We start from the raw sequence: 25,632 nt of genomic DNA, 5'->3' as shown, positions 1-25,632 counted from the left end.
CAAAGACATAAGTAAAGTTGAACAGGGTTTGGTTTTATGGTGAAATATTCAATATGATTTCTAGAATTGTATTATGTCACCATTCATGATCCATCTATATACTGTTCATTCCCTTTCTATCAGGAAATTAAAACTGTTTTTAATTTAAAGTTTTAAATTAAAACTTGTTTTTCTTTGTCAAAATTAAAGAGGTCAGCTATTCCTTGGGAATTATGCAAAGAAAATCTATTTAAGAAACATTGAAAATAGAAAACTCAAGCTAATCTGTAGTGGTGAAAAGTGGAGGATGATCAAAGAGATATGAAAGTGATGGAAATATTACATACTGATTGTGGTGTGAATATATAGAGTATATATGTGTCAAACTGTTACTGAACTTCAGCCTCTGGTCACTGGTTCTGAATAGAAATGCAGAGACAGAGCTCTGGATGAAGTTGAAAAGAGTAGCTTTTACTGCTTTGCCTGCCAAAAGGGACCACAGTGGGCTGATGCCCTCAAAACTGTGTGGTCCACTCTGGAGGGGGTTATGAGGAGTCATAATGTGCAAGAAGCATGGCGTGATCGCTCATGAACATTCTTCTGATTGGTTGGTGATGAGTCAGCATCTTCAACCTTCTGGTTCCAACAAATCTGAGTTCTATGTGCTTGTAGGCAGCATATAGTTAATATTTTCCATATGGTGGGAGTTTCAATATTTGTACAACAGCTCAAAAAATATGACTCAAAGTTTTATCTATAACCCTCTAGGAAGAACTAAAAAGTTCTTGATTTTGTTTAATGGCTAAAGTATTATTATTTTGTCTTGCTTGACTGTTTCCCTCTGCATTTTCTCACTGTTATGATTAGATTTTTGACTAAAATTTTAATACAAATGAAAGATAAGTGGAGGACATGGGTGGGGGTCTGTTCTGGGAAGACCTCATAGGGTCCTGCTTGGTTAAAAAACTCTATATATGTATAAGATAGGTGAGTAAATTTTATTTATTAAAATATTAAATGTTAAAATATATACTGATAATGTTAGGAGAAGACTTTAGAAAAATTAGTGAGGTTAGGAAAGAACTATAATTTGTTTCAAATATCCTTGTCCTTAACTCCATTCCTATTTAAAAGCCATCAGTGTCTCCAAACTCACAATATTCTCTAGTTGGCCTCATGCCAGAGTAATACAATCTATCTTTTATTATGCACCTACACAAATCCTCTATTTTAGAGGGCCAACTCTTTTACTCTCCCCGATACACCTTTCTCATTATGAACTTCCCTCTTCTTCATGACCTTTCTTAACCTCAGCCTATAATGCTCTACTCTTAGCTGAGAAGTTCCCATATCTAAATTCCTCTTTTATTCAACAAAACTCCCTGGGACCATCAAAGAGGGGTTTTTCTTATAACTGTAACCGTTAGATTTTGTCTCCTCTGTACTTATACCTATACAGAGTGACTTTTCATGTATACCTCATTACTCCAACTGGACTTTAACCTTCTTCATCTCAGGTATCCGATTTTACAGCTATCCAATTCTCTACTCTGTTTTACATTCGGTAGGCGTTCACTCATTATCTGTTGATTGATAGCCTATATGGTATAAACAGCTTTATACTGCATGGAAATAATAGATGTCAAAGAGCCAAAGATGTATTGTTCATAGTTTTGCAGATGGGCAAGTTGGATAACTATAATTAGGAACAAAAGAGAAACATAATTAATCAATTTGATAGCAAATAATAGCACAAGAAGATTAGTAGGCTTTCCTTTTCTTGTATAGTCCAATGAAATAATATGGATGAAGAACGGTGGAGAAAGAGATAAAAATATTGTACTTACAGTTGCCTTCAATTGCATCATATTAATTTAGAAACCCTGGCAACTATGCTCCACAGGAGACAGAAAATGATGAATGTGGCAAATTACTGCTTCCTCTAGCAATGTGGGGGTATTTCTTGAACTAATTCTTATCAATGGACAAAGGAGGATCAGCAAATCAATGTTACTGAAGTGAAACATTTCCAATTTAATCATATCAGGTAAAATCACAAAATTGAAGCCAATTACTTACAAAATGTGTTTTATAACCTACAAGAATTTGACTGAAAAAAATAGTTTCAACAAACTAGTAAGGTATATACATTACTGGATATAAGCCATAAAAAATAATATATGCAGAAACTGTACATTATTTGGAGTGGTCTTTATTCTCCATATATATACACACATATATATGTATGTATGTGGAAATTTTGCACTGTATGATTTTCAGTGGCTATGTTTTGAATACCTAGTGTTTGTCAGATACTGTGTGAGGTCCCGTGGTAGAGTTTTGAATAAGAAACACCTCCATCCCTCAGATAAATTTAGCTGGTAATTGAAACGAATAAATGAGAAATTTTAATAGAGGCAAGTGGGTCCAAAGTTGCAAGGAAGCAGACAGAAGAAGCTGTAGTATTAAGTAGAGTGCTTTGGAAGTGACCCGAAAGTAGATGATATATGAATGGTGTCCCTAATAGAAAGTAGGACAAAAGATAACAGGATGAGCTTGAAAGAGGGAACAGAATAAGGTCATAAGATATATTTGCTTAAGATATATTTGTAAGTCTTTATGATTCCCACTGCAAACTGAGCTAAGCTAGTCTTGGTCACTCAAAGTCATTAGTCTTCTGATGTAATTATTGGTAGTCTTTGATTCAAAGAGTAAGGTGAAGGCTATTTCTCTTATCATTCAACCTTATTTTCAGGTAAGTATACCTCTTGGTCCACATTTTGCTACATATAAAGTCATTTATTATTATCATGCACAATACTGGCTATTTTTGGAAGCTCAGCTTGATGCAGTTCAACTCATTTTCTCTTTCATTCAGTGACAAGTGCTAGCATGAAACATTTACTCCAACTCAGATTCATCAGAATTCTAATGGCAGAATCAGTCAATTTTCTAAATGAATCAGGTTCAGAATTTTATACTAAATGAAGTGTACATGATGAAATGGAATTTTATTCTAAGGTGTTGATCCTTAGTAAAATTTACACAGAAAAATTTATCCAAATTTTCAGCCAATTTTGTCTCTTAAACACATCATTTCACCAAAGAAAATTTAATTCAACTAGATTATGTAAATTTTGTATCTTCTTGTGCAAATTTAATGATCTATGAAGCATTTTCCATTGATGTCTCAAGAAGGAGGATTATTGAATAGGATACTTCATGTTTTAATTAACTGCCCTTGGATTTAAAATTATCTCACACACACATATATTCTAGTGTCTACACAAAAGTACATTACATGAACTCATACGTGACAATTCCTTAATAACAAAAAGTTTCTTGCCCTCAAGATGGATCACAGGTCAAATAGATATGCACATCATGACACAACCGCTGATTTGACTACAGTTCAACCATATTGGCTGCCTCGCTGCCGACTGGGGAAGACATATAAGGAATCTGCCTAAGACAGCTGTGCAGAATGGAGCTGGAGGAGCCTTATTTGTGAACAGAGATAATCCTGAGAATAACCCAGATGCTCCATTTGATTTCATACCAGAAAACTGTAAGAAGATGCCACTGCAAAAAAATACCCAAAAGGGCATAAAGCAGCTGCTCTGCTTCCAGACCTGGATTTTGCCCAAAAACAGAATGGATGTCTGCCCCTCACTACGAACAAGGTTGCAGAGATTTTACAGGTACCTCCAATGAGAATATATGAAGTAGCAACTTTTCATACAATGTATAATCAAAAGTCAGTTGGAAAATGTCACATTCATTCAAGTGTATACTACTACACCTTGCATGCTTCAAAACTCTGACTGCATACTGGAAACCATAGAAAAAACTTGGAATAATGTTGGAGAGAATACACTTGAGAAACTTTTCACTTTTATAGAAGTGGAATGTTTAGGGGCCTGTGTAAGCACACCAATGGTTCAAATAAATGACAACTACTATGAGGATCTGACACCTAAGTATACTGCAGAAATTATTGATGAACTCAAGTCTGGTAAACTCCCCAGAACTGGGCCAAGGAGTGAAGCTTCTCATATGAGCCAGTTGGAGGTCTTACCTCTTTGACTGAACCAGCTAAAATGACCTGGATTTGGTGTACAAGTAGGACTTTAATTTAATTCAATCATAAATATGCCACTGGAGAAATAAAATATGAATCTCCTATCTACCTAAATTTTTTATATTATTTGTTCATTTCTGTCTGTTTATACCTTGCTTGTAACTTGGAAACTTACAGCTGTAAGTACCATGTAAGAACTTCAGAGCATCATTTTAAAGTCTTCTGCTATCTTGGTTAACTATGAACACATTATTTCATAATCTAGTTAACAGTTATTTTAACATTATCCATTTTCAACTGTGCCTTCACTTTTATCAATAATATTAAGGTACTGTGAAATAAAAACTTTGTCAAATTTTAAGCAAAAAAGGAAAGATTTCATAAAAGGAAGTGGAAGTGAAAGTGAAAGTCGCTCAGTCATGTCCGACTCTTTGCCACCCTATGGACTATACAGTCCATGGAATTCTCCAGGCCAGAATACTGGAGTGGGTAGCCTTTCCCTTCTCCAGGGGATCTTTTCAACCCAGGGATCGAACCCAGGTCTCCCACATTGCAGGCAGATTCTTTACCAGCTGAGCCACAAGGGAAGCCCAAAAGTGACACTGAATTGATCATTGATTGAAAGTAGTATTTCAACAAAGAGAAAAAGAAAATTTCTTTTGAATAAAGCAAAAACTGCTAGGGTCTTAAATTACAAGAGTGGTAGCAGGAGTTAGGAATTGTTCATAACATTTTCTTTATCCCTTCAGCTAACTGAGGTATAATTGACAGATAAAGTATACATTTAAGGTATACTACATTCTGATTTGATATAAATATGCATTGTGAAATATTTACCACAATTAAGATAATTAGCACATTTGTTATTACCTTCCTGTGTGTGTGAGAACCTGTGTGTGTGAGAACTTGCCTAGCAAATTTCAAGTATATAATACAATGTAATTAATTATAGTCACTATGTACATTTGATCCTCAGATCTTACTCATTATGCATGAAAATTTGTATGTTTTAACCAATATCTCCCCATTTCTTCTACCTCCTGTCTCTGGCAACCACATTCCACTCTCTGGTTCTATGAATTTTCTTTAAAGTCCACATGTAAATGAATATATTTTTGGTATTTGTTTGAGTCTCTATGTCTAGTTTATTTCATTTAGCATAATGCCCTCCATTTTTATCCATGCTATCACAAATAACAGAACTTCCTGCTTTTTTATAGCTGAATAAAATTCTACTGTTAGAATATTCTGAATAATATTCTCTTCTGTATACCACATTTTATTTACTACTTTGAGTGTCATGAATGATGCTGTGATGAAAAATGAGAGAAGATATCTCCTTGAGATGCTGATTGTGATTTTTTTTTCCTTTGAATATATATTCAGTAATGCATTACTGGATCACATGGTGGTTTTATTTTTAATTGTTTTTTCCACAGTGGCTGTAGCAATTTATATTCCCACCAACATTGTACAAGTGTTCCCTTTTCTCCACTTTCTCAACAACATTGATCATAAACAGTTTCCAAGGGCATAGAATAAACAGACATACATCTTAATACAATCCATAGATTTAAAAAAAGTGGCATGCCACTTTCTTGTGACTTAAACCATGAAATTTGTCAGCTTTGACCAACTTGATCAAATAACATACAAGAGTACTTGCAGTGCAGGGTAGACAAGTCTTGTTGGGGCTTGCTCGCTCTCTATGGCTTGACCTGACAAATCTCAGTTTTGGGCAAATGTTGTCCAGCTTGCAAAGTTCATGAAACCAACAGAAGTTAGAGGTAGATGTACATTTTGAACAACATAGATTCCAACCATGAAAATAAAATTCAGTTAATTTTTTTTATTGATTATATCATTTCTATTGAATTAAAAGCTTATCACTCAAAATAGCCTTTGAGGAACATATTAGAGTCAGTTCTAATGAAGTGGATGAACCTAGAGCCTATTATACAGAGTAAAGTAAGTCAGAAAGAGAAAAACAATACTGTATATTAATGCATATATGTGGAATTTTCAAAGATGTTATCAATGATCCTATGTACAGGGCAGCAAAGGAGAAACAGACTTAAAGAATGGACTTTTGGATTCAGTGAGAGGAGAGAGGGAGGTAATTTGAAAGAATAGCATTGAAACATACAATAGCACATGTCAGTGAGAGTTTAATGTATGAAGCAGGGCACCCAAATCTGGTGCTCTGTGACACCAGGGATAGAGTGGGGAGGGAGGTGGAAGTGGGCTTCAGGATGAAGGAGAAACATGCATGACAAAAACCATCACAATATCATAAAATAATTATCCTCCAATTAAAATAAATAAATTTAAAAAATGGCCTTTGATTATTTAATTCTTACGTGGTCCATATGATCCCCAATTATAAGCAAGAGTATTGGGAGTGGTGAGGACAGACATCAGCTAGACGTTAGTTTGCAGGGAAGGTCAGAAATGTTTGGCATTTCTCTGGTGGGAACAGGTTATGCTGGAGATCAAAGGACAGGAGAGTTAATGAAATTAATACATTCCTTTTCTTTTTTTTTTAACCTTTCTGTAAACCACATTCTTCTGCCATGAATTTAAACAACTCCACGATAGTGATGTCTCAGCTTCCCTTTTGTGTAAACAAGTGACCCTAGCCCTTCGCATAAGCACATTCACTGGATAACAATCTGCAGACTCATAAGTAAATACAAGTCCCTTATATGACTCCCCTGATGACCTTTATGATAAACAATCCCTCTCACCTCTCAAGGTCTTCCCCTTGTGTGCTCTTTAGAGAAAATTCCTGCAGGGCTTACCAAAATATCCTTTTATTTTTTTAATTTGAATTTACCAATCCAGCCTTAGTTTAGGAACCCCAGAGCACTCCTTCCACAGATGCTAATAAAGGTCCTGGACTTGCTGCTCTCTCCTCCTCCCCACCTTGACCTCCCTGTTTGGCCCCTTGAGTTATGTCATGTCCTTCCTCCAGGGCCCCTGAGCAGTAAGCTGCTCTATTTCTATTCTCTTGCCAACTTTTGTTGAACCATGATATAGAGTCCCTCCTCCCAGATCTTTGCTTCAGTTCAGTTCAATCACTCACTCGTGTCCAACTCTTTGCGACCCCATGAACTGCCACACTCAAGGCCTCCCTGTCTATCACCAACTCCCGGAGTTCACTCAAACTCACATCCATTGAGTCCGTGATGCCATCCAGCCATCTCATCCGCTGTCATCCACTTCTCCTCCTGCCCCCAATCCCTCCCAGCATCAGGGTCTTTTCCAATGAGTCAACTCTTTGCATGAGGTGGCCAAAGTACTGGAGTTTCAGCTTTAGCATCAGTCCTTCCAAAGAACACTCAGGACTGATCTCCTTTAGAATGGACTGGCTGGATCTCCTTATAGTCCAAGGGACTCTCAAAAGTCTTCTTCAACACCACAGTTCAAAAGCATCAATTCTTTGGATTGGGGAGTAACAATAGTTGACTAACAGTGCAGAAATTGGAACTCTTAGACATTCCTGTTAGGAGTGTAAAATGGGGCTTGCCTGCATGCATGAGTGCTAAGCTGCTTGTCATGTCTGACTCTTTGCTACCCTGTGGACCTTAGCCTGCCAGGTTACTCTGTCCATGGAATTCTCCTTCACTTTGAAAAAGTTTGACAGTTTCTTAAAATGTTAAACATAAAGTTACAATATGACAATAGGAACAATTCTACCCCTAGTTATATAAGAGAATCAAAACATTTTCACACCAAAACTTACTCTGAAGTTATAACAGCAGCATTATTCGTAATAGCCAAAAAGCAAAAATAATTCTAAGCTTCAGTCCATTGATGAATACGTAAACAAAATGTGTCATGCACCAGATTACTAAGCCACATCAGAGAACAAAGTACATTTATGCTAACACAAAAATAAACCTTGAAAATGGTATGAAAGAAGATAGACCCAAACAAGTCACATGTAATATGATTTCACTTATAAGAAATGTCCAGAATAGATAACTTTATACAGCCTAGAAACAGAGTAGTGTTTCCCAAGAACTGGAGTTATAGGAAAATGAGACAAATTGTACTTGAATGGTTATGAGGTTTTTTCCTATGATGATAAAATGTTGTAGTGGTGATGGTTGCCCAATCTTATTAATATAGTTAAAAGTAATTAAATTTTACATTTTAAAATAGTAAATTTTATGTGAATTCTATATCAATAAAAGTAGAAATTAAAAATTTGACACCACCTATTTAACTATTTATCTGTCAGGGCCTGATGCACACTGGCCAATATATAGTGAATATTTGATCAGCTTTTGTCAAAAATACATGTTCTTTCTCTAGTTTTCCATATTGTTTCATCTGGTAGTGTTCTTATATTCTATCTTTGCCTAAGAAGTTCATTGTAATTTATTCAGCCTTGTTGGTCCAACAAACATTTTTCTTTCCCACAGAACTAGGTCTTTTGTAACCTTGATGTACATTAAAAAAAAAAAAAAAAAGGAAAGTGTCATTCATTTACCTCATAAACTCAAACCATCCTGATATGTCTGGGAGAACTGGTTCAGATTTCTACTATCTAGGATGTTTATCATTTCATGATAATTCTGTCTCCAGCTAAGAATTTCCACCATTCTCTATTCAAAAATAGTACCAGAAAATGTTCATACTTTTATGACATAGATTAACTGTCAAAACTGTCATGGCCTGAAAACACATGGGATAGTATTGAGATCCCCAAGCATCAATAATTCTGCAGCTGGGAGAATTGGAACTTAATCTTATTAGAAGATGCAGGCTTGATGAGAAAGACTTAAAAAACATAATTGCATACAGCCTGGATTAAGATGTGTGAACTGAGAAAGAAAGATGTCTCAGTATTAGATTTCTAGATAATTTTTTCATTAATATTTTATTAGATCTGATGGTTATTTATCCTGAAAAGTCATTCAAATATTCTTGGTCACTGTTCTTTATATGCTAGTTGACAAAGTTGATTTAAAGGACTAACCAAAGACACCCATTGCTGTAACATTTATCAATACTGATTTCCACAAGGTTTCAATAAAAAAAAACTTTCATTAAGAAAACGTATGGTGGCAAGGCTAGTGACACATGAAACTATTCAAAGAAATATTAAGTCCCAAAATGTGAAGTGTCTGAAACGTTACTTACTAGCAGGTTAATGTTCCATATTCATATGGTTGTTTAAGCAGAAACCTGAGACATCTGGATAAGAGCATTTTAGCATCACTAGTTTCCTACTATCCAATGTTCCATGAGACAACACAATGAGAGCCTGATGCTACTTGTACGTGCAGTGAGGCTTAACATCAGAGGGAAAGATCCACAAATTATGAGGCTCAGAACCTATTTGGGGGTGGCTGCAAATTTGGTCCTCCTCGCTTAGATAAAGGGAGAGCAAGAAAGATTCCTCTAGAATCGTTTGCAAGGAGAAGGCAAAGTCTTGAGGCATCTCACTTCTGAAATGTAATCAAATGGCTCTGGGGGAGATAGGTGTTTGAGTTCCTTAAGTCCGTTAAGTCCTTTAAGTCCCTCTAACTTTCAAAGCCTGTTTACCATTTAAATCCTTTAACTTCATGTTACAAGTATTCTTTACTCAGAAAGTCAAGGCTTTTCAGAAATGTGAAAGTGTTCATGGGGAATTGTTTTTATCAACAAAAGGCATTAGGATTTCCTAAAAATTAAAATAAACAGATTTAGAGATTTGGAGTTGTTTACTTGTAAGTAAAGGAAAAGAAAGGATCTTGCCTTTTTGTAAGTCAACCCAGTCTACTAGAGCTGAACCAAAATTTTGTATTTTTTGTGAAAAATATAATAACAAAATAAATGATAATATTCATGGTATGTTCAGAAATTGGAATTTCATGCATACAGTTATGGGCATCATCTCAGACTCTATTTTGTGTGATATGTTTTGAACATTTTGTATATACACCTGTTTGACAATTTTTCACATCTAGTAAACTAGGAGTACACATGTCTAGGACATATGTATTTTCTTGTCTTGATGAATTATCCAGTGAGATGTCATATTAAATCTCATCTCAGTTCCTATTTGGTCATACATCTCTTTGTTCCCTTGTCTTATGGACTCCACATTGTATTTCCCTTAGAAGCATGTGACAAGCCTTTGGGAAGCCAGAAGGTCTATCCAGGCACAAATGACACAAACCCTATGCAGCTGCCATTATTACTGAAGGCCAGCTTAAGAAGGTAATTGATCAAGCTGAACTACCAGGTGTTGCCTTGAAGTTCAATCCTGTATTACAAAATTCTGATCCATGCATTTCATCTCATCAGTGTTATTTTTGAATAAACTCATAATTTGCTGATTGATTATCTGAATCTTCTTTTAGGGTGCTGTCAAAAGTTGACTGGCTTTTTTAAGAGGCTCAAAGCCAATAGTTTTGCAGCAGATGTTAATGATGTCATGTCAACAGCAGACTACAAATTTTTCCTGTTGATCCACTCGGAAATCAAACAACCCTGTATTTCTGTTTTTGAATTCTGGGCTGTTTCCAAGAGTGCAGTATTCAGTCTTATCTTCATGAATTATTGCTGCTTTCACTCTTCTCTTCTCCAGAGCTGTCTTTAGCTTTATGAAATGAAAGAGTCAAAAAGCAAAAAAAGGATGAGAGAAATCATTTGTTTCTGAGAATGTAGGCAAATTTCATCATCAGACATTCTCCAAAACAGTTCAGTTCAGTTCAGTTGCTCAGTCGTGTCCGACTCTTCGTGACCCCATGAATCGCAGCGTGCCAGGCCTCCTTGTCCATCACTACCTCCCAGAGTTCACCCAAACCCACGTCCATTGAGTCAGTGATGCCATCCAACCATCTCATCTTCTGTCATCACCTTCTCCTCCAATACAAAGTTCATGTTTATAAGAACTATTAACTTTGCCTGGCAGGGTTCAAATTAAACCAAGTCGTTGTTGAGTCACTCAGTCATGTCCAACTCTTTGCGAACACAGGACTGTCACATGCCAGGCCTCCCTAGCCTTCACCATCTCCCAGAGCTTGCTCAAATTCATGTCCATTGAGTCAGTGATACCATCCCATCATCTAATGCTCTGTCATCCCCTTATCTTTCGGCCTTCAATGTTTCCTAGCATCAGGGTCTTTTCCAGTGAGTCACTTATTCACATGAGGTGGCCAAAGCATTGGAGTTCCATCTTTAGCATCAGTCCTTCCAAAGAATATTCAGGATTAATTTCTTTTAGGATGGACTGGTTTGATCCTTGCAGTCAAAGGGATTCTCAAACCTTCTCCAGCACCACAGTTCAAAAGCATTAATTCTTCGGTGCTCAGCCTTCTTTATGGACCAATTCTCACATACATATATGACTTCTGAAAAAAAAAAAAAAAACATAGCTTTGACTACAGTCTTTTTTTGGCAAAATGGTGTCTCTGCTTTTTAATATACTGTCTAGGTTGATGATAGCTTTTTCTTCCATGGAGTAAGCATCTTTTAATTTCATGGCTGCAGTCTCCATCTGCAGTGATTTTTGAGCACCCCCCCCCCAAATAAAGTATTTCCATTGTTTCCCCATCTATTTGTCATGAAGTAATCTTCACTTTTTAAATGTTGAGTTTTAAGTCAGATTTTTCACTCTCCTCTTTCACCTCCATCAAGAGGCTCTTTAGTTCCTTTTCACCTTCTGCAATGAGGGTGCTGTGATCTGCATTATGAGGTTATTGATATTTCTCCCAGCAATCTTGATTCCAGCTTGCACTCCATCCAGCCCGGCATCTCTTGCAATGTACCCTGCATATAAGTTAAATATACAGCCTTGATGTACTCCTTTCCCAAAATTGCACCAGAACATTTTTTTCTGTCCAGTTATAACTGTTGCTTCTTGAAGTGCATACATGTTTCTCAGGAGGCAGGTGAAGGAATTTGCTATTCCCATCTCCTGAAGAATTTTCCACAGTTTGTTGTGATCCACACAGTCAAAGGTGTTAGAGTAGTCTATAAAGCAGAAGTATATGTTTCTCTGGAATTGTTTTGCTTTTTCTACGAGCCAATGGATGTTGGCAATTTGATCTCTGGTTCCTCTGCCTTTTCTAAATCCAGCTTGAATATCTGGAAGTTCTTGGTCCACATACTGTTGAAGCCTAGCTTGGAGGATTTTGAGCATTACTTTGCTAGCCTGTGAAATAAGTGTAATTGTGCAGTAGTTTAAACATACTTTGGCATTGCCTTTCTTTGGTATTAGAATGAAAAATGTCCTTTTCCAGTCCTGTGGCCACTACCGAGTTTTCCAAATTTGCTGGCATATTGAGCATAGCACTTTCACAACATCATCTTTTAAGGTTTGAAATAGGTCAGCTGGAATTCCATCACCTCAACTAGCTTTGTTAATAGTGATGCTTCCCAAGGTCCACTTGCCTTCACACTCCAAGACGTCTGTCTCTAGGTGAGTGATTATCTGAGTTATCATGATTATCTGGGTCATTAAGATCTTTTTTGTATAGTTCTTTTGTGTATTCTTGCTACCACTTCTTAATATCCCCTGCTTTTGTTAGATTCAAATCGTTTCTGTCCTTTATTGTGCCCATCTTTGCATGAAATATTCCCTTGCTTCCTCTAATTTTTAAAGAGACCTCTTGTCTTTCCCATTCTATTGTTTTCCTCCACTTCTTTGGAATGTTCAAGTAGGAAAGCTTAGTTTTCCCTCGTCAAATTTTGTAACCAAATTGATTTGACCTCCTAAATAATATTGTTTGAATCTTTGATGTCTAAAATACTCAGGCTTGTCATAGTTACAGATTTCTTTTAGATATGTATATACATTTTATTCATTTTTTTAAAAATTTTACTTTATTTTACTTTACAATACTGTATTGGTTTTGCCATACGTTGACATGAATCCACCATGGGTACACTACACGTGTTCCCAATCCTGAACCCCCCTCCCACCTCCCTCCACATACCATCTCTCTGGGTCATCCCAGTGCACTAGCCCCAGTCATCCTGTATCCTGCATCAAACATAGACTGGCGATTCATTTCTTATATGATATTATACATGTTTAAATGCCATTCTCCCAAACCATCCCACCCTCTCCCTCTCCAACAGAGTCCAAATGACTGTTCTATACATCTGTGTCTTTTTTGCTGTTTCACATACAGGGTTATTGCTATCATCTTTCTAAATTCCATATATATGTGTTAGTATACTGTATTGGTGTTTTTCTTTCTGGCTTACTTCACTCTCTATAATCGGCTCCAGTTTCATCCACCTCATTAGAACTGATTTAAATGTATTCTTTTTAATGACTGAGTAATACTCCATTGTATATATGTACCACAGCTTTCTTATCCATTCACCTGCTGATGGGCATCTAGGTTGCTTCCATGTCCTGGCTATTATAAACAGTGCTGTGATGAACATTGGGGTACACATGTCTCTTTCAATTCTGGTTTCCTCGGTGTGTATGCCCAGCAGTGGGATTGTTGGGTCATAAGGCAGTTCTATTTCCTGTTTTTAAAGGAATCTCCACATTGTTCTCCATAGTGGCTGTACTAGTTTGCATTCCCACCAACAGCATAAGAGGGTTCCCTTTTCTCCACACCCTCTCCAGCATTTATTGCTTGCAGACTTTTGGATCACAGCCATTCTGACTGGTGTGAAATGGTACCTCATTGTGGTTTTGATTTGCATTTCTCTTATAATGAGTGATGTTGAGCATCTTTTCATGTGTTTGTTAGCCATCTGTATGTCTTCTTTGGAGAAATGTCTATTTAGTTCTTTGGCCCATGTTTTGATTGGGTATTTATTTTTCTGGAATTGAGCTGCAGGAGTTGCTTGTATATTTTTGAGATTAGTTGTTTGTCAGTTGTTTCATTTGCTACTATTTCTCCCATTCCGAAGGCTGTCTTTTCACCTTGCTTATAGTTTACTTTTTTTTTTTTTTTATAGTTTATTTTTTTGTGTGTGTGCAGAAGCTTTTAATTTTAATTAGATTCCATTTGCTTATTTTTGCTTTTATTTCCAGTATTCTGGGAGGTGAGTCATAGAGGATCCTGCTGTGATATATGTGGGAGAGTGTTTTGCCTATGTTCTCTTCTAGGAGTTTTATAGTTTCTGGTCTTACGTTCAGATCTTTAATCAATTTTGAGTTTATTTTTGTGTGTGGTATTAGAAAGTTTTCCAGTTTCATTCTTTTACAAGTGGTTGACCAGCTTTCCCAGCACCACTTGTTAAAGAGATTATTTTTACTCCATTGTATATTCTTGCCTCCTTTGTCGAAGTTGATGAAAAGCCTGAATCTTGGGCATTTATACATTTAATCAAGATGGCTGTCAATGAAATGGAGTTGGTCAAAGAGCATATCCAATCTGTCTTTCTTGATAGGACTTTTGACTATGCTACAATGTACAGCTGAACGTGAATGCTTGCCAAGTTGCTTCAGTCGTGTCCAATTTTTTGCATCCCTATGGAATGTGGCCCACCAGGCTCCTCTGTTCATGGGATTCTCCAGGCAAGTGTACTGGAGTGGGTTGCCATGCCCTCTTCCTGGGTATATTCCCAATTCAGGGATTGAACCCTTATCATCTGTGTCTCCTCAATTTCAGGCGAATTCTTTATCTGCTGAGCCAGTGTGGTAGATGGATTGGGCCATAACCTGAAGGCATCTTCTTCTAGTGAATTAAGAATATCTTCCAGCAACACAGGTCAGCCAGAAGGTGTGGGGAGGTGCTTAATGTTTCTGAAGTACAGATAATCAGAGACAGAAAAGCGAACCAGAACTGTGTAAAGTATATATTATTTTTAGAGAATACAGACTCAAAAGAGAAGGTTGTTCATTTGAAGGCCTATCAGATTGTCTTCAAGGCTTCCATTCAGAGCCATCTCCTTGACTGGACAAGGAATATGTTCAATTCTTGAAAACAGGCTATACTGTTACAGAGTGAAAAAGCATATCGAATATTCCTCAAGGAATTGTATCCTTCCTCACAACCTGGTCTAAAATTAGTCTGTCCATTAAATGCAGTGAATTTGTAAGGAGAGTGATTTTTTTTTTTTTTTTTTTAATAATTTCTCCTAGGGTAAAGTCACAGCTGTTGGAGAAAAAGTCTGTTTTGTGAAAATTATGGTCAAAGTTAATTCTGTTTATATAAGTCCCCTCCACCTCATTTCTGATTTGTAACCAATGAACTGTGTGATTGTATGATTCTGAGCAACTCTTTCAAGCTTTGCTCATTTCTCCATATACGGAAATGCTGTAATATAACTACTGGACTTTAAAGGCTCTTTTCAGCTCTAAAATTTCGCACTTATGTAAAATAATTAAGCATTGGTTTATTTTCCCAACAATCCAAATTTTAATAGAGGAAACCTAATGAATTGAAATGCACTAACTGAAAGAGCAATGAGCTAACAACCTGACCATATTAATTCCAGAAGTTATCATATTAGGAATTGTGAGATTTTGGCTATTTTAATACAAATAAGAAGAGAGATGCAGGCTTTACATTTTGTGATATGTTAATATTATTTGAAATATTTTTCTACAATTTTTCATATTTTTCTATGCCAAAGATAGGCCCCAGATGAATCTAAACATTTGGAAAGAGTATTTCACTGTCTCACCAAAAAAAGGGAGAGAGAGAGTGCTTTTCACAGATTTCCTATGGAAGTGAAATTTCATGATAAATCTAATCTTCATTCTGATTTAAGAAAAATAAAAATCACTAATTATCTTCAAACGCTTACTAGGAGGTTCACTGCAAAGGGGTTTGTAGGAATACTAAGGGTATTAAAAAACATTCTTGCCTTGAAAGTGCTGAAGATACATTTGGAGAGAGAAAACATACGCTAATGAAAAACAGCAAACAGTAAACAACGTGAAAAGTAATAATAAGCACTCTGGATTCCGTTTTCCCAGGTCAGAAGCTTTCAGCAGACCAAAACATTCTTCACAAGTTTGAAAAATCCCCAGAAGAAGAATTCTCTACCTTCTCTTCACCTACATTGTCTCCTACGACAAGGCCAAAAATGAATTGCATCTCTCCACAACCTTAATGGTCCTTGCCAGAGACTGATGGGAGTAGCAGAAGACTTACCTTGGAGCAGACAGATGTTGTTATGGAGCCCTGAGATTACTTGCTGCCCTCCCAGCACCAGCATCTACTTTAATTACGGCGACAGGCATGGTATAAACTGGGATTCAGACTGCCTGCTGGGTATGTGTGTGTGTTTAGTTGCTCACTTCACTTAAGTTCAGTCGCTCAGTCATGTCTGACTCTTTGCGACCCCATGGACTGCAGCACACCAGGCTTCCCAGTCCATCACCAACTCACAGAGCCTACACAAACTCGTGTCCATTGAGTGAGTGATGCCATCCAACCATCTCATTCTCTGTAGCCCCCTTCTTCTCCCACCTTCAATCTTTCCTAGAATCAGTGTCTTTTCAAATGAGTCAGTTCGCATCAGGTGGCCAAAGTATTGGAGTTTCAACTTCAACATCAGTCCTTCCAATGAACACTCAGGACTGATCTTCTTTAGGAGGGATTGGTTGGATCTCCTTGCAGTCCAAGGGACTCTCAAGAGTCTTCTCCAACATCAAAGTTCAAAAACATCAATTTTGGGGAGCTCAGCTTTCTTTATAGTTTAACTCTCACATCCGTACATGGCTACTGGAAAAACCTTAGCTTTGACTAGACGGACCGTTGTTGGCAAAACAATGTCTCTGCTTTTAAATATGCTGCCTGGGTTGGTCATAACTTTTCTTCCAAGGAGTAAGCGTCTTTTAATTTCATGGCTGCAATCGCCTGTGATTTTGGAACCCCCAAAATAGTCTGTTCCTGTTTCCACTGTTTTCCCATCTATTTGCCATAATGTGACGGGATTAGATGCCATGGTCTTAGTTTTCTGAATGTTGAGTTTTAAGCCAACATTTTTACTCTCCTCTTTCACCTCCATCAAGAGACACATTAGTTATTTGCTTTCTGCCATAAGTGTGGTGTTATCTGTGTATCTTAGGTTATTGATATTTCTCCCAGCAATCTTGATCCCAGCTTTTGCTTCATCCAGTCCAGCATTTCTCATGATGTACTCTGCATAGAAGTTAAATAAGAAGGGTGACAATATGCTGTCTGCAAACTCCCATCTCCTAAAGATTCAAATTGAAATAAAGAAAGAGAAAAAGCTCAGCTTCTTAAAGAAAAGGTCCTGACTGCTATCAGTCTATGAAAAAGAAAATTTGAGAATGTGCAAGTGGAAGATTTCTTTCCTTTCATTCTTTCTTTCTCCCGTCCTCCTTTCCCTTTCTCCTTTCTTCCTTCTTCCCTCCCTCCTTCTCTCCTTCCCTACTTCTTACCTTTCTTGCATTCATTAAAATAAAAATTTCTCAATAATCCATAAGTAGAGAGGGGAAAAAAAAAACAGCTTTTTAAAGGCATTTCATCATTTCAGACACACCAGCAGCTTTTAGGCCACAAGCACCTCCCTCAGATTCCAATGAAGCAGCCAGAAAACAAAGGTAAAGAAAATTGAATCCTTTGAAGGTCAAGGAGGTGTTAAAACATCAGCAGTTTTTTAAATGCATTTCAGAAAATCTGGAGCCTCTTCCCTCACAGAATGCCAAAAAAAAAAAAAAAAAAAAACCTGTTTGAATTCCAATGGAAAAGAAACTCTTATTTCAAAAATAAACTTTGAAGTTGTTTGAAGATGAAAGATGAGACTTGCCTCTGAGCCAATGCAGAAGCAGTGGGGAGGGACTACCATATTTTGAAATATGCTTCAGAGAAACTTATTAGAATTTAAAAGAACTGTGCAAACAGGTCTCCTATGGCTCTGTCCTACTGAAAGTATGTGACAGGGTTTTAAGAGCATAACCGAGGCTAAGGTGGAGGCTGACTACTATTGAAGTCTTGTTATTTGATTATACAAAATGATTTCTTATTAAACTAAGATGAAAAGCAATTATTGCAGAAACTTACCTGTGAACACACTGAACTCACTGTCTCAATCTGATTTAATCTGAGAGAAAAAAAGAAGGGAGAGGACCAATGAGAACTACAGGCAGAGAGTGAAGAAGAGGTGGCAAGAATACACAGAAGAACTATACAAAAAAGATCTTCACAACCCAGAAAATCATGATGGTGTTGTCACTCACCTAGAGCCAGATATCCTGGAATGTGAAGTCAAGTGGGCCTTAGAAAGCATCACTGCAAACAAAGCTAAGGGAGGTGATGGAATTCCAGTTGAGTTGTTTCAAATCCTGAAAGATGATGCTGTGAAAGTGCTGCACTCAACATGCCAGCAAGTTTGGAAAACTCAGCAGTGGCCACAGGACTGGAAAATGTCCATTTTCATTCCAATCCCAAAGAAAAGCAATGCCAAAGAATCCTCATACTACCACACAATTATACTCATCTCACACGCTAGTAAATTAATGCTCAAAATTCTCCAAGCCAAGCTTCAGCAGATGTTCAAGCTGGTTTTAGAAAAGGCAGAGAAACCAGAGATCAAATTGCCAATATCTGCTGGATCATGGAAAAAGCAAGAGAGTTCCAAAAAAACATCTATTTCTGCTTTATTGACTATGCCAAAGCCTTTGACTGTGTGGATCACAAGAAACTGTGGAAAATTCTGAAAGAGATGGGAATACCAGATCACCTGACCTGCCTCTTGAGAAACCTATATGCAGGTCAGGAGGCAACAGTTAGAACTGGACATGGAACAACAGACTGGTTCCAAATAGGAAAAGGGGTATGTCAAGGCTGTATACTGTCACCCTGCTTATTTAACTTCTATGCAGAGTATATCATGAAAAACACTGGGCTGGAAGAAGCACAGCTGGAATCAAGATTGCCATTAGAAATATCAATAACCTCAGATATGCAGATGACACCACCCTTATGGCAGAAAGTGAAGAGGAGCTAAAAAGCCTCTTGATGAAAGTGAAAGAGGAGAGTGAAAAAGTTAGCTTAAAGCTTAACATTCAGAAAATGAAGATCATGGTATCTGGTCCCATCACTTCATGGGAAATAGATGGGGAAACAGTGGATACAGGGTCAGACTTTATTTTTTTTGGGCTCCAAAATCACTGCAGATGGTGATTGCAACCATGAAATTAAAAGACACTTACTCCTTGGAAGAAAAGTTATGACCAACTTAGGTACCATATTGAAAAGCAGAGACATTACTTTGCCAACAAAGATCCGTCTAGTCAAGGCTATGGTTTTTCCTGTGGTCATGTATGGATGTGAGAATTGGACTGTGAAGAAAACTGAGTGCCGAAGAATTGATGCTTTTAAACTGTGGTGTTGGAGAAGACTCTTGAGAGTCCCTTGGACTGCAAGGAAATCCAACCAGTCCATTCTAAACGAGGTCACTTCTGGGTGTTCATTGGAAGGACTGATGCTAAAGCTGAAACTCCAACACTTTGGCCACCTCATGGGAAGAGTTGACTCATTGGAAAAGCCCCTGATTCTGGGAGGGATTGGGGGCAGGAGGAGAAGGGAACGACAGAGGATGAGATGGCTGGATTGTATCACTGACTCGATGAATGTGAGTCTGAGTGAACTCTGGGAGTTGGTGATGGACAGGGAGGCCTATCGTGCTGCGATTCATGGGGTCGCAAAGAGTGGGACACGACTGAGCGACTGAAATGAACTGAACTGAACTGATGGCTGATTCTTGTGAATATATGGCAGAAACCAACACAATATTGTAAAGTAAATTTCCTCCAATTAAAAATAAATTTAAAAATAAAACAGAAACAACCTTATCATGAATAGGAGGAATGTAATGATAGTTAAGTATATTTGCACAATATACCTGAATATTTTTTTCAAATGGCAAATCTCAATTTGTTAAATTTAGAAACCAACATCTTAACATTGTGAAGATCAACTGAACACTGTTAACAGCAAAGAAAAAGAAATCTTTATAATTGCTAATATATCTCATATCTCTATGAAGTTGAATGGGATAGTTTTGAGAATTTTTCACCTTAAATGTACTTAATTAATATTAGTTAAGTATCCTGAAAATATATTAATTGGTAAATATTATCACTCTAAGTGAGAATCGATTTCTTTTTTAACTACAAACAACCCTCCCATCTCCCCAAAACTGCAGTTCCCTTACATGGTGGTCCTATGTACATTGCCCTCACCTAAATGATTCAATATTTTCTTTATGTGCACATACATCATTGTGATTCATATATGAGTGACCATAACATGTTCAGATTGTTTTCTAAATTATTGTCAAAATGTACATACACACAACTTAAAAGTATACTAGCTAGATAAACTTTTGTAGTGTAAAAGTTCAAACTTCTTAGAATGATATACAAAGATTTCAAACTGTGGACTCTATAAAACTTTGCAGCTTAATCTTCTAGAATTCTTCTGGCTCTTTATTTTTTACTAAAACCCTTCTGTGAACAGGTGATGTTTTTGGAATACTGCATATGTTGCCTACCTACTTCTCCACCTACAGTCCCTGCCTTTCTTCACATGCTTTTCTAACTCCATCTAGATGTGTGCTTCATAAAAACATTTTTCATTATCACCCAAACCAGATAAGAGTTGAGAGCTTCATGCTTTGTGATAATCTAATCTTCTGTACTGAGATACTTTGAATCACTTGTCACACTGCCTTGTATTTGTCTGCTTACTTGACAGCCTCTGTCATTAGACAGTTGGTTCTTTGAAAATAGAGGCTATTTTCATTTATGTTTATCTGGCATTTAGTACAATGTATGGCCTCTAGTGTGTGTGTGTGTATTCAGTTACTTAGCCATATCTGACTCTTTGCAACCCCATGGACTGTAGCCCCCCAGGCTCCAATATCCATGTGATCATCTGGGCAAGAATACTGGAATGGGTTGCCACTTCTTCCTCTAGGCAATCATCTTGACCCAGGGATTGAACCCGTGTATCCTGCATCTCCTGCGTCTCCTGCTTTGGCAGGCAGATTTTTACCACTGAGCCACCTGGGAAGCCCTAATAGGTACTCATTAAGTGGTCATGAAGTGAATGGATGCTATTGATCCTGAAAAAATAAATCTAAGAAGGCATGAGTTTTCCCAATAGGGAGTTCAGATTTAAACGGTTTAATGATTATGCCTTCCCTGTATTAGCAGATAATAGATGTCTCAGCTGAGCAAAATTGCTATGGGCTACTTGTAGAGAAAATCTATGGTTCCTGAAGTGCTTTATATAGGATACTGTAAGGAAAAAGAAATACGCAGAAAATGAACTTTTCTGTCCTTCAGAGCATCTGTTTCTGGGCATAAATGTAAAATGCAAATAGGTAGATGCAATGACAGTAAGACACAGGGACCCAAAAAAGACAGAAATTTGTGTATGCAAGTATTTGAAAAAAATGAAGCACTTTTGAGAGGCTTTCAGTGAAAAACAAAACAAAACAAAACAAAACAAAACAAAAAAAAACTACTATCACTCAACAATTCTTTCATTGACATGAAAAACACAGTCTCTGTAAGTTATGCTGCCAATATGGTGGTGCTCAGGTGGTAACACACAGGTTGTCAACACTGTTGGTTTTTCGTGTCTGTAAACCATCCAAAGACAGAATGCGTGGACAGCAATAAAAGAATTGAATTTGGGGATACTAAAAAACTATCTTGGCTCACTCACTGAACAAAATTGGTGTGTAAAAACACGCATGCTACGTAAGTCAAGTTAGGAAAGCAACTCAGAGAAAATTTACAGAAGTTAGAAAAGGGTCCTTTGGAGAGAGAATAGTTCAAAGCAATCTGCTTAGTTAATTTTACAGCCTGGGGGCCTGCCATCTGCAAACAGCCAAATAAGTGTAGGAAAGTAATGAGGAGAACATACAAATTAACAGTACATGTTAGAAATCTGTAGTATTTCTTGTGCTCAGTTGCTAAGTTGTGCCCAACTCTCTGTACCCCCGTGGACTATAGACCACCAGGCTCCTCTGTCCAAGGGATTCTCTAGGCAAGAATACTGGAGTAGGTGGCCATTTCTCCAGGGGATCTTCTTGACCCAGGGATTGAACCCAGGTCTCCTGCATTGCAGGCAGATCCTTTACCAACTGAGCTAAGAGGGAAGCCCCTGTATTTCTTGAGAGAGGTAAAAATATTATCAAAACAAAAACAGAGGAGAAAATAGATGAAAAGTCTTCTAGCAGTCTTAATAGTGTTATTCTTTGCATTTATTGTATAGGGATATAAATACTTCCTTTAGTGAAGTTGATTTTTTTTTCTTAAAAAAAAAACATTTATTTTTAATTGGATGATAATTGCTTTACAATGCTGTGTTGGCCTCTGCCATATATCAACATGAATCAATCATAGGTATACACATGTTTCCTTACTCTTCAGCCGCTCTCCCACTTTCCACCCCATCCCACCACTTTAGGTTGTCACAGAGCATTAGGGCTGAGCTCCCTGTGCTATACAGCAACTTCCCATTAGCTATCTGTGATAGTTTGTAATGCTTATATTTCAATGCTACTCTCTCAGTTCTTTCTGATTTCTTTTTCTGCTATAGCAAAGATGGAGCTCTATACAGTCAATAAAAATAAGACCAGGAGCTGACTGTGGCTTAGATCATGAACTCCTTATTACCAAATTTAGACTTACATTGAAGAAAGTAGGGAAAACTGCTAGACCATTCAGGTAGAACCTAAATCAAATCCCTTATGATTATACAGTGGAAGTGAGAAATAGAAATAAGGGCCTAGATGTGATAGACAGAATGCCTGATGAACTATGGTATGAGGTTCATGACATTGTACAGGAGACAGGGATCAAGACCATCCCCATGGAAAAGAAATGCAAACAAGCAAAATGGCTGTCTGCAGAAGCCTTACAAATAGCTGTGAAAAGAAGAGAAGGGAAAAGTAAAGGAGAAAAGGAAAGATATAAGGATCTGAATGCAGAGTTCCAAAGATAGCAAGAAGAGATAAGAAAGCCTTCTTCAGTGATCAATGCAAAGAAATAGAGGAAAAGAACAGAATGGGAAAGACTAGAGATCTCTTCAAGAAAATTAGAGATACCAAGGGAACATTTCATGCAAAGATGGGCTTTATAAAGGACAGAAATATATGGACCTAACAGAAGCAGAAGATATTAAGAAAAGGTGGCAAGAATACATGGAAGAACTGTACAAAAAAGAACTTCACGACCCGAATAATCACGATGGTGTGTTCACTCATCTAGAACCAGACATCCTGGAATGTGAAGTCAAGTGGGCCTTAGAAAGCATCACTATGAACAAATCTAGTGGAGGTGATGGAATTCCAGTGGAGCTATTTCAAATCCTGAAAGATGATGCTGTGAAAGTATTGCACTCAATATGTCAGCAAATTTGGAAAACTCAGCAATGGCCACAGAACTGGAAAAGGTCAGTTTTCATTCCAATCCCAAAGAAAGCCAATTCCAAATAATGTTCAGACTACCACACAACTGCACTCATCTCACATGTTAGCAAAGTAATGCTCAAAATTCTCCAAGGCAGGCTTCAGCAATACGTGAACCGTGAACTCCCTGATGTTCAAGCTGGTTTTAGAAAAGACAGAGGAACCAGAGATCAAATTGCCAACATCTGCTGGATCATGGAAAAAGCAAGAGAGTTCCAGAAAAACATCTATTTCTGCTTTATTGATTATGCCAAAGCATTTGACTGTGTGGATCATAATTAACTGTGGAAAATTCTGAAAGAGATGGGAATACCAGACCACCTGACCTGCCTTTTGAGAAATCTGTATGCAGGTCAGGAAGCAACAGTTAGAACTGGACATGGAACCACAGACTGGTTCCAAATAGGAAAAGGAGTATGTCAAGGCTGTATATTGTCACCCTGCTTATTTAACTTCTATGCAGAGTACATCATGAGAAATGCTGGGTTGGAAGAAACACAAGATGGAATCAAGATTGCTGGGAGAAATATCAATAAGCTCAGATATGCAGATGACACCACCCTTATGGCAGTAAGTGAAGAGGAACTAAAAAGCCTCTTGATGAAAGTGAAAGAGGAGAGTGAAAAAGTTGGCTTAAAGCTCAACATTCAGAAAACGAAGATCATGGCATCCGGTCCCATCACTTCATGGGGAATAGATGGGGAAACAGTGAAAACAGTGTCAGACTTTATTTTGGGGGGCTCTAAAATCACTGCAGATGGTGATTGTAGCCATGAAATTAAAAGACACTTACTCCTTGGAAGAAAAGTTATGACCAACCTAGACAGCATATTCAAAAGCAGAGACATTACTTTGCCGACTAAGGTCCTTCTAGTCAAGGCTATGGTTTTTCCTGTGGTCATGTATGGATGTGAGAGTTGGACTGTGAAGAAGGCTGAGCGCTGAAGAATTGATGCTTTTGAACTGTGGTGTTGGAGAAGACTCTTGAGAGTCCCTTGGACTGCAAGGAAATCCAACCAGTCCATTCTGAATGAGATCAGCCCTGGGATTTCTTTGAAAGGAATGATGCTAAAGCTGAAACTCCAGTAGTTTGGCCACCTCATGAGAAGAGTTGACTCACTGGAAAAGACTGTGACGCTGGGAGGGATTGAGGGCAGGAGGAGAAGGGGATGACTGAGGATGAGATGGCTGGATGGCATCACTGACTCAGTGGATGTGAGTAGCAGTAAACTCCCGAAGTTGGTAGTGGACAGGGATGCCTGGCGTGCTGCGATTCATGGGGTCACAAAGAGTCGGACACGACCGAGCGACTGAACTGAACTGAACTGAACTGAATGATGATATAATAGAGAAAAGCCTTTTGAATTAGGTAAACCTGGGGCTCAATCTCTGGTCCTACCCACTACAAGTTGGGCTTCTTTCTTCAAGCCACTGATTTCTCATTTGCAAAATGAACACAATAACCCTAACTTTCAAAACTGTTGTAAAAATTAGAGATATAATCTGCAGCATTTAAAACACAGTAAATAAAACTTGGTAGGCACTCAGTAAATAGTTGTGTTTAGCCATCTTCATGTTTATAAGGGTTTAAGAATGTTTTGTTTATATTGCACCAAAGAGTTGGAATCCTAGAGTAAAACGTCAGTTTTTGTTTTTTTTTTTCCTTGCTAAACTAGAAACTGCACAATGTAATCTCCCAGACTTGCTTTAACTGTCCATTCTTATCATACTCTAGCCTAGAGAATGTTCTTTTCCAGATGTACTCATCTTCATGCCTACTACTTTTGAACTGATCAGGGACCTTGTGTCTTGAGTGTCAATCACATTTTTATTCCTTTTTGTCTTTTTCCTCCTAGTCAACATCTAAATCCTTTTTATTGACTGTGTTATGCTGGTGATCTTTATTCAAGGGCATTACACATTATCATTACTTTTGCTACTTTTTGGAATAAAGAGCCACCAGAAAACAGTAAATCCAAGCAAGCTACCCACAAACAAGAGTGATTCTAATTGTTTATTTGTGTTGCTGCTGCTGCTGCTAAGTCACTTCAGTCGTGTCCGACTCTGTGCGACCCCATAGACAGCAGCCCACCAGGCTCTCCAGTCCCTGGGATTCTTCAGGCAAGAACACTGGAGTGGGTTGCCATTTCCTTCTCCAATGCATGAAAGTGAAAAGTGAAAGCAAAGTCACTCAGTGT

General features: G+C 37.6%; 1 pseudogene; it reads left to right on the top strand.

Moving 5' to 3' along the window:
* The first annotated feature begins 539 nt into the window (after positions 1-539).
* On the top strand, positions 540-4,113 carry LOC138076298 (NADH dehydrogenase [ubiquinone] flavoprotein 2, mitochondrial pseudogene; annotated as a pseudogene).
* Positions 4,114-25,632: the final 21,519 nt, after the last annotated feature.

Source organism: Capricornis sumatraensis, chromosome 3 (assembly GCF_032405125.1).
Source record: "Capricornis sumatraensis isolate serow.1 chromosome 3, serow.2, whole genome shotgun sequence".
NCBI lineage: Eukaryota > Metazoa > Chordata > Mammalia > Artiodactyla > Bovidae > Capricornis > Capricornis sumatraensis.
Note: the sequence above shows the minus strand (reverse complement) of the source record. Positions and strands in the feature narration are given on the sequence as shown.